Source organism: Saccopteryx bilineata, chromosome 4, assembly GCF_036850765.1.
Source record: "Saccopteryx bilineata isolate mSacBil1 chromosome 4, mSacBil1_pri_phased_curated, whole genome shotgun sequence".
NCBI classification, from domain to species: domain Eukaryota; kingdom Metazoa; phylum Chordata; class Mammalia; order Chiroptera; family Emballonuridae; genus Saccopteryx; species Saccopteryx bilineata.
In genome coordinates, this window is record NC_089493.1 from 150050470 (window position 1) to 150066371 (window position 15902).

At 39.5% G+C, this 15902-nt stretch overlaps 1 long non-coding RNA gene across 1 annotated transcript in view; it reads right to left on the reverse strand.

The window, feature by feature from the left end:
• The window catches only part of LOC136335764 (uncharacterized), an 85890-nt gene that overhangs the window by 41108 nt on the left and 28880 nt on the right, over positions 1–15902 (reverse strand). The window lies entirely within an intron of this gene.

The following is a 15902-nucleotide window of genomic DNA, read 5'->3' on the forward strand; positions in this document are numbered from 1 at the left end:
GGAAGAGGGAGGGGAAGAGAAGCAAATAGTTGCTTCTCTTGTGTGTCCTGACCAGGAATTGAACCCAGGACATTCATACTGAGCCACTTGCCAGGGCCTGGATGACTTCTTAGATCACCTACAGTTCTACATTCTGTGATGAAGTGAGGTTGACAATCCACCTCAACTTCCACCCAGGGGCCTGTCAGTTTTCTCCTTCCCTGGATAGCTCTGGACTGGGCACTATGGGGCCAAATAGGAAATGTCACTTGCTTTATTTAAAATATTTTAAAATATTTAACTTTTAATTTTGAAATAATTTCATACTGTTGGTTCTGAATTCAGAGGCAAGGGACAGAGGGGTGTGAGGGGCTGGGAGCGGAAGACGATGCGTGAACCCATAGATGATACAGGCTTTATTGGGAGGCAGCAACAACAGTAACAGTATGGCAGCTGCATTTGTAGCAGCAGCAGGCAGGCCCAGCATCTGGCCCAGCTGATGCTGCACTCAGGTCTTTATGGCTAATTAGACAATAGTGGCACTTAGCCAAAAACCATGTCCTTGATTACATAAGGTGCTTACATTAAGGCAGGGCTTAAGGTCCTGTGTTCTTGGTTACATTAGGAGTTACAGGTATGGCTACACAGCCGAAAAACAAGTGAGCAAGTCTAATTTTAACCATTTTCCCAACACATACTAACAAAAGAATTGCAAAAATAACACAAAGAATTTTTATGTGTACTTCACAAAGATTCCTTAAATGTTAAATCACACTTAGGCATAGAGTACAATTATGTAAATCAGAAAATTAATATTGGTTGTATGCAATGCCAGTGACCAAGGCCAGACAGGTTTACATTGGATTTGGGCAGATGGTAGAGAAACTCTGAAGCCAGAAAGCGTTGGACCATTCTGTTTAATACAGTCTCGCAACAGTAGACGAGCAAACAGGCAGGGGAAAACCACTTCTCACAGTAGCAGGCAAATGAACAGCAAAACGGCCGCACACAGTGGTGGGCAAGCAATCAGCAATCTGCCTTGAGGGCAAGTACCTGTAGCCTTATATAGGCTATACCCTATACCCGTGTGGCTCTGCTACGTGCTCACACACTAATCATACAAAGTACAAGCAAGCAAGCCTGACAGCTGTTTTCCAGCATTGGTATAATACTATTAATCTACAGACCATATTCAAATTTCATTGTTGTTCCCACTAATGTCCTTTTTTCTGGCCTGGAATCCAATCCAGCTTCTTGGATTGCATTTAATTTTCATGCCTTTCTTTGTCTTTCATAACCTTGAAACATTTGCAGAGTATTGGCAAGTTACTTTGTAAAATCTTCCTCAATTTAGATTTGTCTGATGTTTCCTCAGAATAAAATTTATATTGTAAGTTTGAGGCAAGACTATCACAGAGGTGATGTTGGATCCCTCTCAGTGCATCATATCATAAGGCAAGAACTCTGAATTTATCCTACTACTAATAGTGTTGACTATGGTCTCCTGGATAAGGTGCTGTCTTCCTGCACTATTTGTCCCTTGGCATTAAATAGGTATGGTATTGGGAGACACTGAGAATCCCTCTATATCCTGTATCTCGTAACATTTTCATTCATTAATTTTATATCCATTAATCATTCTTACCTAAACAATTATTGTGGTGTTTGGTCAACTGGAGACTTGCAATTTTCATTAATCTTTCTATATTTATCAGTAGGAACTCTGCTGTAGGGAAGAGCTTTCCCATCTCTACCATTTATTTATTTTTGGAATGACTTATATAGGTATTGGTTTGTGAATTCTTGTTTTATGCTATGGGCTATAATTCATTGCTATTATTATTTTATTTTTTTTTTTTTTTTTTTTTTTTGCTCAAGTTGTTCTCAATTTAGGTAGTGGAAGCCCATTTGATCTGGCTTCTGGATCGCCTTGCATATCCTCACTCTTGATACTTTCAATCTGTTTGGGATGATAAGATGCTCTAGGCTCACCTTGCACTTTCCTTGCCCTAGTCCAAAATTAGCCATCTTCAAAATAAATAAATAAATAAAACTGCTAGTTCTTGATGTTGGAAAATGGTATATAGAAATCAATATATTTGGGCACAAGATGTGCCCACTCATCAATATTGGGGTGTATTGATTCTAAATATATGTTTTTATAAATACATATCTATATCTATTTGACTATATTAACTTTATGTTAAAAGTCCTTCGTACATAACAGTGACTTTTCTGTTTGTATTACATTTCAGGAGCACTACCACCACTGTCCCATACTAATTTTAAGTTTTTCTCTTTTTTTCTCTCTCTCCTTCTCCTCCTTCTTCTTCTCCTTATTCTTCTAATCTTTACCTCTTGGTGTAGTATGTGGCCACCTGGTATAATGAAAAACAGTAACTCTGGGATCTGAAGGACCTGAGTTCAATTCCTGCCTCTACCACTTTCTAGCCATATGATTGTGGGGAAGCAACCTCTCACAATAACAAGTCCTCAAAAAAACAAAACCCTTACAGGAACAATCCCTGGAATCAGGCAGAATTGGGTTTCTTTTTTTTAAGTTTTAAACCTAATATGCTGGTTAACCACTCTATTCTGACTTCAGTTCAACTTTTCCTTTTATCTCTATCCTGACTTCAGTGCAAGTTTTCATTTTATCAAAACACATAGTTCTTCCCAGCACTTCTAAGAGGGCAGTTTAACTATTGCTTCTCTCCTTACTGGTTCTTTTCCTGTCCTTAGATGCATCAGCCCCCAGTTGCATACCCACTATAATATGTAAGGTCAGTTTTGGCTCCATTTTGTTCATGCCGTATATCCATTATATAATTATGATATAATTACTTCTATCTCTCTCTCTCTCTCTCTCTCTATCTATCTATCATCTATCTATATTTCAGAGAGGCAAAAGGATCACAGCTCTAAACCATCAATATGAAAAGAGCCATTCTTGTCAGAATTGGTGCCAGTTTTCTCTTAGGAAGTAACAAGGACAGCATCATGGACAAAATCAGTTGAATTATCCAAGCATTAAATGTTGCTATTCCGGGAGTATAACTTCTCAAAGGGTGATCTTATTGAAGATTATTTAAGAACAAAGACTTTGGCAAACCTGCATTTGGATTTTAACAGACTGAGAAATAAGTCCACATTTTAGAGGGAAAATTATTTGCCATTTGTAATTTGTTCATGTCTGAAGCTGGGGAAATCTATCATTATCACACATTTGTGATGAAGCTGGCAGCAGTGACAAACAAAAACATCCTGCTTCTGAGGATTTGCCTGGTGCAATGTGGTGAGCCAGTTACTCAACTTCAGTTTGTGACAAAAATGTTCAGATCTCAAGAGTAGTATCTTCTTATTTCTTTCTTGTGATAAAAATTTGACTATCATTGATGGAAGAATTGGTATGGTGTTAGATAAAATAATGACATAAATATATACACCAGATTTGTAGGTACTGATAAAACAGTTTGATCAGGCTGAATTATCCAAATGGCCTTGTGCAGCATGAGTGGCCAGATGTGAAGTGTACTGGCAGTGGTGGGGGTTGGGGAAAGGGCAGGGAAAGAATAAGAACTCAAAAAGCCACTACATAGAAAAAGGGTTATGGAAGAACAGAGAAGGAGAAAGGAAAATTTGGCCATTTCTATGAGTGAACAACTCTAGATAAGGAAAAGATACTTAAAGAAGATATATAGCCAGTTCAAGGCCCTGGGCTTGCCTGGTCAAGGCACATGTGACAATCAAACAATGAACAACTAAAGTGAAGCAACTATGAGTTGATGCTTCTCGCCCTGCCCAGCCCTGCCCCTACCCCGTAAAGTCAATAAATACTTAAAGAAGATATGTAGAAAGGTTCTGGTGCTATGCTTTAAGCAAGCTTTTTCAGCTGCCTTTTTAAGGAAACTGAGCATAAATATTTGTATTATTTAGCCCTGGCCAGTTGGCTCAGTGGTAGAGCATTGGCCTGGCATGTAGGAGTCCTGGGTTCGATTCCCGGCCAGGGCACACAGGAGAAGTGCCCATCTGCTTCTCCACCCCTCCCCCTCTCCTTCCTCTCTGTCTCTCTCTTCCCCTCCTGCAGCCAAGGCTCCATTGGAGCAAAGTTGGCCTGAGTGCTGAGGATGGCTACATAGCCTCTGCCTCAGGCACTAGAATGGCTCTGGTTGCAACAGAGCAATGCTCCAGATGGACAGAGCATCGGCCCCTGGTGGGCATGCCGGGTGGATCCCGGTCGGACTCATGTGGGAGTCTGACTGCCTCCCCATTTCCAACTTCAGAAAAATACCAATATATATTTGTATTATTTTTTAGGTTGTTTGTTTTGGACAAAACAAAACACTAAGCACCAGCAGGATCTAGCCAGATCTACAGTAATCTGCTATATTTAACTAGTAAGCGGGTGTGATAGTCAATACAATGGATAATCACAGGCATGGGAAGTCCATCGTTAGAATGGCTACTCTACCAGGTGTAACAGCTATAAGCTATAATCAGCAGTGTGCCACACCAATGTGTGCCAATCTAACGTCCCTGTGATTGTCAGTGCTTTCTAGGTCTGAAAATGATCTGAGCCTTATGAGAAACTAGGTAGAGGGGAGGGCAGAGGCCAATAAATAATTTCTGTGACCTGACCCCTATGTGTGCATTGCTAGACAATGCTACTGTCTGACGTATCATTACTACATCTGTTTCAAATATAATAACCATAGAAAGGGCAATCTTGTTCCTTTTTTGATCACAGAATGACAGAGTACAGGGCAACAGAGGTAGTGCTCATCAAATGTCCATTTTCTCCTGTTTCCTAGCATCACTGCATTTAGGTTGGGACTGTGCATAACTCTGGCCATAGGACTGTGAGCAGAAGTGATATGGGTCACTTTTAGACCAAGGTAGTGAAAAGTCAATGTGTCACTTTCATCCTTCTCTTGACATGGCAACTTTTGAGGCCATGTGTCCCAAAGGGTGTAGCTACTGGAGAGGGAAAAGATATTCAATCTGTATGAAACTTTATGTGAGAGATAAACCTCAGTGTTAAACCACTGATACTTGCCCAGCACAGCATAATTTTTCCTAACCAGAAATTGGTCCTGTGTCAATACTGCCTAACAGAAACCTAAGGCATTTTCTTAGGGCGTTTGTTACCGGAAGGCTGTGAAGACATAGACACTGAAGAGTACAAGCCTGTGGACCCATCTTAGACAGCAGCACAACCTTCTGTCCAGTTTCCACCTGCAGTCACTAGGGAGGCAGACTGTAGCATGCTACGTTAGCAGTTCTGGAGTAAGGCGTTGGAGAAAAGGGTGCAAATAGCATTTAGCAGCTGCCTTTGGCTGGGTAGTACAAGAAACAGATGAGCACAAGAAAGAAGCCATAAGCAAAATGAAAGTGAATCGAGTGTTCAGAGAGTTAGAGTCTGGGAGAATGGGAAAAGCCTGTTTTTTCTAGATCCCACCTGTAAGAAACAGGATGGAAAGGGTTTGGGTTCTGCTTCCACTTAGGACACAGGAGGTTGAAATCTTAATGAGAACTTTGCTCCCACACTAATTGGGGGGAAAAACCTGGGTAATTTATAAAATCATAAATTTTCTTGAATCCCTCAAACACTGAGATCACATTGTGACAGAGTGGAATGCTCAGTCTCTCTGACCACCTTCAAGCCTGCTCTGTTCCCACGGCCTTCAGGCTAATAGCTTCTGCTTAGCCTTGCAGATAGACATGCTCATCATTACAGGAATTCTGCTTGTGGCTTGATTTTTAGAAAAATTCCCCTTGCTTGAAGGTGTCTCTCTTGAAGAAATATGAACAAAAATAATGATTGTTTACCATTTTTTGTTAATGATTGTTTATTTGCTGGAGCCCTGTGATGAACTCAAATCAGCTGGGGTCAATGGACTCGGAGCAAAGAGGTTTTGAGGCCTTTCTCAGACCCCTGCTTGTGCCCACATGTCTGTGGTTGTCGATCACCTCTTGACCCTTCCCTTAACATACAAGAAGCCTGGACTTTGTGCTTTCAGAGATGGATTTGAGGTTCTACTATCTCTCCCATTTTCCCTGTCAGTACCTTCTCCACCTGTAAACTTTTCCTACTCCAAACACTGATGTTTGGAGTTTTGACTTTTCGAACATCAGGCACATAGACTTACTCTGGACCAATAACAACAAGACAACCAATTAAATAGAATTCTATAGCCTGAATCTCTCCTAGGAAATGGAAGAAACACAGGTTGTTTCACCTTTGGCAGAGCAAGGCCAGCATAAAAATAGTAAGAAGACGTCAGTTAAAAAGTTGCTACATTCTTAAAGGCCTAGTGTAGGCTAGCATAACTCCTTTGAGTACTCCTGGCAGTCCCGAAACAAGGAGTTGTCACTCACTGCCATCTCTTTTCATGGACCTCTATCAAAAGACAAGTTTGCCTGCAGAAAATCAAACTGGAAATATCTGGATTAAATATGGACTTGCCTGCATTCACAGAGAGTAAAAAATGATGTAAAGAAGAGCAATTCATATTCTCTCACTCCTCAAGCAAGTACTATAAACAATCCTGTCTTAGGTCATGGCAAATTGTTATCTCACAATTAATCAATCAAACAATTCATTGGTCTTTTCAGATAGACTATTTGGCTTCAGTATGTATTTTATCTACAGTAAATATCTACAAATATCTACTTATTCCTGAACAGAAGCACCTCTACCTTAGTGCTGGCTCCAAGTTTATTTTTTAATACATTTTAAAACTTTCAGGTTAGAAAGGTTTTATTCAAGGTTTGGGGCTTGAGCTATTTAGTAACTTTTGAAAGCTTGAAACTGGGGGGCCAGTCCACTGGGGAGGGGGAAAAGCCTATTTTCACTCTCCCTTGGCAATTGGCAGGTCCTTATAAACCCCAAACTAGTTCAGACCTGGAGGAAACTTCAGCTGGGCGGCCTTATCCCATATGAGATAGCTGACAGGCTCAACCCCTTCCCAGGTCTGTGGGTGGGCACTGGGGAGAGTCGAACTGAAAACACAAGGTTGGCATGTTCCAAAAGGAAAATTGATTTAAAAAGCCTGGATGCAGGCTGGCCGAGACCGTCTAAGCCGTGTTGGCAGCAAGGGTTTATATAGGTTAGTCAGGGATCTTGGAAAAAGCAGCTGACATCGCTGCTTCTATAGGTACAAGGTAAATATTTCTGTGTATGAAGATTGGAGTGGTGTCACAGCTCTTCCAAATTGTTTATCTCCTGGTTCCACTGTCTAGTATCAGCATCAGTTGTATAAAGAAAGCCCAGGCTAGTTCAAAGATCCCGGGCCAGCCTGGGGCTTCAAGCAAGCCAGTTCCTCTTCTTCCCACAGGCTTGAACTGCCCTCGGGATAGCACCTGATCTATCAGCTTCACGCTTTGTGAATTAGGTGGGAAGAAAGCATTAAAGCTTCACAGATGAAATGCAAAGTGGGATTATTACATTGTTGATGGGGGGGGGGGGGATGCAATATTTAGAATACTTTATTCCAGTGGTCCCCAACCTTTTTTGGGCCATAGACCGGTTTAATATCAGAAAATATTTTCATGGACCGACCCTTAGGGTGGGACGAACAAATGTATCACGTGACCGAGACAAGCGTCAAGAGTGAGACTTAGATGGATGTAACAGAGGAAATCTAGTCATTTTTAAAAATAAAACATCGTTCAGACTTAACCATAAATAAAATGGAAATAATGTAAGTTATTTATTCTTACCCTGTGGACCGGTTCCAAATGGCCCACGGACCAGTACTGGTCCGCAGCCCGGGGTTGAGACCACTGCTTTATTCCTTAAGCCTTTAGTAGGCCAATTTCAACTCAAGAACTACTGGGTGGCCCTGGCCAGTTGGCTCAGTGGTAGAGCATCGGCCTGGCGTGCGGGGGACCCAGGTTCGATTCCTGGCCAGGGCACATAGGAGAAGCGCCCATTTGCTTCTCCACCCTCCCCCTTCCTCTCTGTCTCTCTCTTCCCCTCCTGCAGCCAAGGCTCCAATGGAGCAAAGATGGCCCAGGTGCTGGGGATGGCTCCTTGGCCTCTGCCCCAGGCGCTAGAGTGGCTCTGGTCTCAGCAGAGCAACGCCCCGAAGGGGCAGAGCATCACCCCCTGGTGGGCGTGCCGGGTGGATCCCAGTCGGGCGCATGCGGGAGTCTGTCTGACTGTCTCTCCCCGTTTCCAGCTTCATACCATGCTCATGGTTAGGAAGAATAAACATCATTAAAATATCTATATTTCCCAAAACAATTTATAAATTCAATGCAATACTGATTAAAATACTAATGACTTACTTCAAAGATATAGAACACATATTCCAAAAATTTATATGGAACCAAAAAAGAACATGAATATCCTCAGCAATCTTGAAAAGGAAGAATAAAGTGGGAGGTATCACACTTCCTGATATCAAGTTATATTATAAGGTCATTGTACTCAAAACAGCCTGGTATAAGAACAGGCATATAGATCAATGAAACAGAACTGAGAACCCAGAAATAAACCCACACTTTTATGGACAACTGATATTTGACAAAGAAGGTAAGGAAATACAATGGAGTTAAGACAGCCTCTTCAACAAATGGTGTTGGGAAAATTGGACAGCTACCTGCAAAAAAATGAAACTAGACCACCAACTTACACCTTTCACAAAAATAAACTCAAAATGGATAAAAGACGTAAATGTAAGCCATGAAACCATAAGCATCTTAGAAGAAAACGTAGGCAGTAAGCTCTCTGACTCTTGCAGGAATATATTTGCTGATTTATCTCCACAGGCAAGTGAAATAAAAGATAGGATAAACAAATGGAACTTTATCAAACTAAAAAGCTTCTGTACAGCTAAAGACAATAAGAACAGAATAGGAGATGACGTCAGAATAATGGCGGGGTAGGAAGCGATACCGATAAATCTCCCACAAAACTCAACAAGATCTTCAACCAGAAACAGAAAAACCTATCCTTGAAGCCTCCAGATGTTTCGCAATACACCTGAAGGTATGGTCCAGCAAAAATTTGGCTAAATATATAACCAAACCCCGAAGGAAATAGGGAGTAAGAAATGCTCCACCTTTTTCACTAACCTAAACAGGGCGGCTTTCACTAAGAACTGAGAATATAGAAACTGAGGCGGGCAAAGGGGGCGAATAGATCCAGGCTGCGGCATAAATGGCCAAACCAGGCTATGGCACGGAGATCCAGGCTGAGGAAAAACTGTTCCTGTGGCAACCGGGCAATACAAGCTAACACTCGCACCAAACCCAGACAAAGAAAGACAAGTGGGGCAGCCATTTTCCCCGATCCCCTGGTCAGCATGCTCAGATAGTGGGCAAGAGATTCCTTCCAAAGCCCCGGGAGTGGGCGCCCGTGTTATCCCACAGAGGGGCAGAGTCAGAGGCTTTTGTGTGGGCCTAAAGTGGAATCTCTGGTCTGCACCAGCACCCTGAAAAAGCCGTGCACAAGGAGGGAGCGAGAACTAATTCCAACGCTGGAACTTTACCATGCGGGTGGGCGTTTCACTCAGAGGGAGAGGCGGTCGGCCTGATATCCTGGTCTGTGCGCGCAGATAGTGAGTGAGAGATTCTTTCTAGTGACTCGGCAGTGCGCGCCCATGTTATCCCACAGAAAAGCAGAGTCAGGGGCTTTTGTGTGGGCCAAAAGCGGAATCTCGGGCCACCCCAGCGCCTTGAAAAAGCCGCGCCCGGGGACAGAGCGAGAGCCGATTCCAACGCTGAAACTTTTCCGTGTGGGTGGGGGTTTCACTCAGAGTGTGAGACTGCCGGTCCGATATCCTGGTCTTCGTGCGCAGATACTGAGCGAGAGTTCCCTGCAAGCGCCCCGAGAGTGGGCACCCACCTGTGCTACCGGACCGAGTGGCAGAACTAGAGGTCTTTGAGTGGGCAGAAGCTCCGCCTGATTATGCTAGAAGCTCTGACTGACTGAGCCTTACCCAGAGCCCTGTGCTGAGTGGAAATAGAGTGGGGAGTTGCCAGCTCTTTGAGCCTCTTACTATCCAGGCAGAGGCAGCAGCAACTCCATAGCTGGATTATCAGGCTACTAATTGAGGAAGGAAAGACTAGGAGAAAGGCTCCAGGAACACGGACTCTCTCACTGTCGGTGCCTATAAATGCTAATGAGCCTCAACTGCCAACAAGACTAAAGCACAATACATGACATCGCCATAGAGACTTATCAACTGCAAACCTCTACCTGAGCGTGCCAAAGGGGCAGAACCCGGGTACAGAGTCACTGACCAGGAAGAGGGAGAGAAAAGAAAAAGCAAGAAGATAACCTCTCAAAATCAAGAATAATCCACAGACTTTATAACCTATCCCATTTTATTATATTTGTTCGTTTGTTTCTCTTATCTTCATTCTTGATTTTTTTTTCCTCCTCCAATTTGGTCGATTAACTCTCTGCTGGTCTTACTCTCTCCTCTCCTTGAACTACACTACCCATAAGTGTTACATCTCCCATTATCTTTTCTTTCCTCTTCCTTTCTCTCTATGAGGGTTGCACTCCAAAACCCTTAACTCTCTCTCTCTCTCTCTCCTCTTTTTTCTTTTTTCTTCTTTTAGTGGTTCCCTCTTTTTTTCTCTCTCTCTCTTTCTTTTCTCCATGTACATTAGTTTCTTCCTTTCTCCTTTACATCTCCTCTCATTCAAACCTCAATAACAAACAAATTATCTTATCTGGGACTCAAACTTATGTTTGTGGCATTTTGGGGGGTTTTGACTTCACCTTTTTAACTCACACCTGCAGTGCTCCCATCCCTGGCTCTCCATTTTATCTAGTTCTTGTTCCACTAAATACAATAGTAATTTTTTAATTTGTCCTCCCATTTTCCTGTTTCCCTCTTATTCCTCTCATCATAACTCTTAGTCAACCAACATTTAAAAGCAAATGATTTAATTCTTGACACAAATTTTTTCCTTATTTGCTTCTTGTAGGTCCATATCCCCTTCTTTTTTCTTTCCTTTTTTTTTTTTTTTTTTTTTTTTTTTTTTTTTTTTTGCCCCTCTATTACTTTTCCCCAATTCAGGCCTTCCATTACAAGCATTGTTTGTTATAATTCACAGTTCACCATAAGATTTTCTCAAGAAAGAGGAGAGAGGAGAGGAGAGGAGAAAAAGGGGGGGAATAATTTCCTTTTTTAAAATTTTTATTTTATTTTATTTTTCTTTATTGCATTATTAATTTTCAAAGAAAAACAACTTTCGATTTTTTATATTTTTAACTTTTTCTCCTTTATTAAAACTCATTAATACTATCAACAAAACCACCCTCAGATGCCATTAAGGAAGAGAAAATTGAATATCATGGATACAAATAAAGAGAGGTAACACAGATAAATGAGGAAAAATCTATGGAGAAAACATTTAATATATTGGAAAACTTGGAGCTAAATGACAGAGAATTAAAGATAAAAGTCCTAAAAATCCTCCGAGATATACAACAAAACACAGAAAGGCAATTTAGGGAGCTCAGAAAACAACTCAATGAACACAGAATATATTTCCTAGGAAATTAAAACTATAAAAACAAATCAAACAGAGATGAAAAACTCAATTCATGAGCTGAAAAATGAGGTAACAAGCTTAGCTAATAAAACAGGCTAGATAGAAGAGAGGAATAGTGAAATAGAAGGCAAGCAACTTGAGGCACAACAGAGAGAAGAAGAAAGAGACTCAAAAATTTAAAAAAAAAATGAGATAGCCCTACAAGAGTTATCTGACTCCATCAAAAAAATAACATAAGAATAATAGATATGTCAGAGGAAGAAGAGAGAGAAAATGGAATAGAGAACATACTCAAACAAATAATAGATGAGAACTTCCCAAGCCTGTGGAAAGAACTAAAGCCTCAAATTCAAGAAGCAAACAGAACTCTGAGTTTTCTTAACCCCAAAAAACGTACTCCAAGGCATATCACAATGAAATTGGCACAAACCAACGACAAAGAAAAAATTCTCAAGGCAGCCAGGGAAAAGAAGAATACAACATATAAAGGAAGGCCCATTAGATTATCATCAGATTTCTCAGCAGAAACTCTACAAGCTAGAAGAGAGTGGACCCCAATATTTAAAGTCCTGAAAGAGAGGAACTTCCAGCCACAAATACTATACCCATCAAAGCTATCCTTCAAGTATGAAGGAGAAATAAAAACATTCACAGATACAGAAAAGATGAGAGAATTTATCACCAAAAAACCACCACTCCAGGAGTTACTAAAGGAGGTTCTCCAATCAGATACAAAGAACAACAACAAAAAAAAAGCCACAAGTAAAAGCTCCAAGAAGAACACAATAAAACCAAATTTAAACTGTGACAACAAAAAGAAAGGGGGGGAGAGGATGGAGATTAACAGTAGCAAAGGACAAAAGAGTGCAAAAGTACTCACAAAATAGTGCGCTACAATGATAGGGTAGGAACCCTTTTCATTACATAAAGGTAATTGAAAAAACCACCACAGAAGCACATGAAATAAAAAAGATAGTAACAGAGGAAAGATGTATGGAATACAACCAAATAAAAACAAAAGATAGAAAATGAAAGAGAAGGATCAAACAAGACACAAATCTAACAGAAAGCAATATATAAAATGGCAATAGGGAACTCACAAGTGTCAATAATTACACTAAATGTAAATGGATTAAACTCACCAATAAAAAGGCACATAGTAGCAGAATGGATTAAAAAAGAAAATCCAACTGTATGCTGCCTGCAGGAAACTCATCTAAGTAACAAGGATAAAAACAAATTCAAAGTGAAAGGCTGGAAAACAATACTCCAAGCAAATAACATCCAAAAATAAGCAGGCATAGCAATACTCATATCTGATAATGCTGACTACAAGACAGAAAAAGTACTCAGAGACAAAAATGGCCATTTCATAATGGCTAAGGGGACACTGAATCAAGAAGACATAACAATTCTTAATATATATGCACCAAACCAAGGAGCACCAAAATATATAAGACAGCTACTTATTGACCTTAAAACAAAAACTAACAAAAATACAATCATACTTGGAGACCTCAATACACCGCTGACGGCTCTACATCGGTCATCAAAACAGAGAATCAACAAAGATATAGTGGCCTTAAACAAAACACTAGAACACCTGGATATGATAGACATCTACAGGACATTTCATCCCAACATGACTGAGTATACATTTTTCACCAGTGTACATGGATCATTCTCAAGAATTGACCATATGTTGGGCCACAAAAACAACATCAGCAAATTCAGAAAAATCGACGTTGTACCAAGCATATTTTCTGATCATAAAGCCTTGAAACTAGAATTCAACTGCAAAAAAGAGAAAAAAAATCCCACAAAAATGTGGAAACTAAACAACGTACTTTTAAAAATGAATGGGTCAAAGAAGAAATAAGTGCAGAGATCAAAAGATATATACAGACTAATGAAAATGACAATACGACATATCAGAATCTATGGGATGCAGCAAAAGCAGTGATAAGAGGGAAGTTCATATCACTTCAGGCCCACATGAACAAATAAAAGAGAGCCCAAGTGAACCACTTAACTTCACATCTTAAGGAACTGGAAAAAGAAGAACAAAGACAACCCAAAACCAGCTGAAGAAAGGAGATAATAAAAATCAGAGCAGAAATAAATGAAATAGAAAACAGAAAACCATAGAAAAAATTAATAGAACAAGGAGCTGGTTCTTAGAAAAGATCATCAAAATTGACAAACCCTTGGAAAGACTTACCAAGGAAAAAAGAGAAAGAACTCATATAAACAACATCCAAAATGAGAGAAGAAATCATCACAGACACCGTAGATATACAAAGAATTATTGTAGAGTACTATGAAAAACTTTATGCCACTAAATTCAACAACCTAGAAGAAATGGATAAATTCCTAGAACAATACAACCTTCCAAGACTGAGTCAAGAAGAAGCAGAAAGCCTAAACAGACCTATTAGCAGAGAAGAAATAGAAAAAACCATTAAAAACCTCCCCAAAAATAAAAGTCCAGGCCCTGACAGCTATACCAGTGAATTTTATCAAACATTCAAAGAAGACTTGGTTCCTATTCTACTGAAAGTTTTCCAAAAAATTGAAGAAGAAGAAATACTTCCAAACACATTTTATGAGGCCAACATAACCCTCATACCAAAACCAGGCAAGGACTGCACAAAAAAAGAAAAGTACAAACCAATATCTCTAATGAATACAGATGCTAAAATACTAAACAAAATACTAGCAAATCGAATACAACAACATATTAAAAAAATAATACATCATGATCATGTGGGAATCATCCCAGAATCTCAAGAATGGTTCAACATACGTAAAATGGTTAACATAATACACCATATCAACAAAACAAAGAACAAAAACCACATGATCTTATCAATAGATGCAGAAAAGGCTTTCGATAAAATACAACACAATTTTATGTTTAAGACTCTCAACAAAATGGGTATAGAAGGAAAATATCTCAACATGATAAAGGCCATATATGATAAAGTATCAGCTAACATCATATTAAATGGCACAAAACTGAAGGCTTTCCTCCTTAAATCAGGAACACGACAGGGTTGTCCACTCTCTCCACTCTTATTTAATGTGGTACTAGAGGTTCTAGCCAGAGCAATCAGACAAGATAAAGAAATAAAAGGCATCCATATCGGTAAAGAAGAAGTAAAGGTATCACTTCTTGCAGATGATATGATCCTATACATCGGAAACCCCAAAGAATCCATAAAAAGACTACTAGAAACAATAAACCAATACAGTAAGTTTGCAGGATACAAAATTACCATACAGAAGTCCATAGCCTTTCTATATGCCAACAATGAAACAATTGAGAACGAACTCAAAACAATAATCCCCTTTACGATTGCAACAAAAACAATAAAATACTTAGGAATAAATATAACAAAGAATGTAAAGGACTTCTACTATAATGAAAACTATAAACCATTGTTAAGGGAAATCAAAAAAGATATAATGAGATGGAAGAATGTACCTTGTTCTTGTTTAGGAAGAGTAAATATAATCAAGATGGCCATATTACCCAAAGCAATATACAAATTTAATGTCATTCCCATCAAAATTTCAACGACATTTTTTAAAGAAATAGAGCAAAAAATCATCAGATTTATATGGAACTGTAAAAAAACCCTGAATAGCCAAAGTAATCCTAACAAAAAAGAATGAAGCTGGGGCATTACAATACCTGACTTCAAACTATATTATAGGGCCACGACAATCAAAACAGCATGGTATTGGCAGAAAAATAGACACTCAGACCAATGGAACAGAATAGAAAGTCCAGAAATAAAACCACATATATATAGTCAAATAATTTTTGATAAAGGGGCCAACAACACACAATGGAGAAAAGAAAGCCTCTTCAACAAATGGTGCTGGGAAAATTGGAAAGCCACATGCAAAAGAATGAAACTGGACTAAAGTTTGTTTCCCTGTACTAAAATTAACTCAAAATGGATCAAAGATCTAAACATAAAACCTGAAACAATTAAGTACATAGAAGAAGACATAGGTACTAAACTCATGGACCTGGGTTTTAAAGAGCATTTTATGAATTTGACTCCAAAGGCAAGAGAAGTGAAGGCAAAGATAAATGAATGGGACTACATCAGACTAAGAAGTTTTTGCTCAGCAAGAGAAACTGATAACAAAATAAACAGAAAGCCAACTAAATGGGAAATGATATTTTCAAACAACAGCTCAGATAAGGGCCTAATATCCAAAATATACAAAGAACTCATAAAATTCAACAACAAACAAGCAAACAATCTAATAAAAAAATGGGAAGAAGACATGAACAGACACTTCTCCCAGGAAGAGATACAAATGGCCAACAGATATATGAAAAAATGTTCATCTTCTTTAGTTATTAGAGAAATGCAAATCAAAACTGC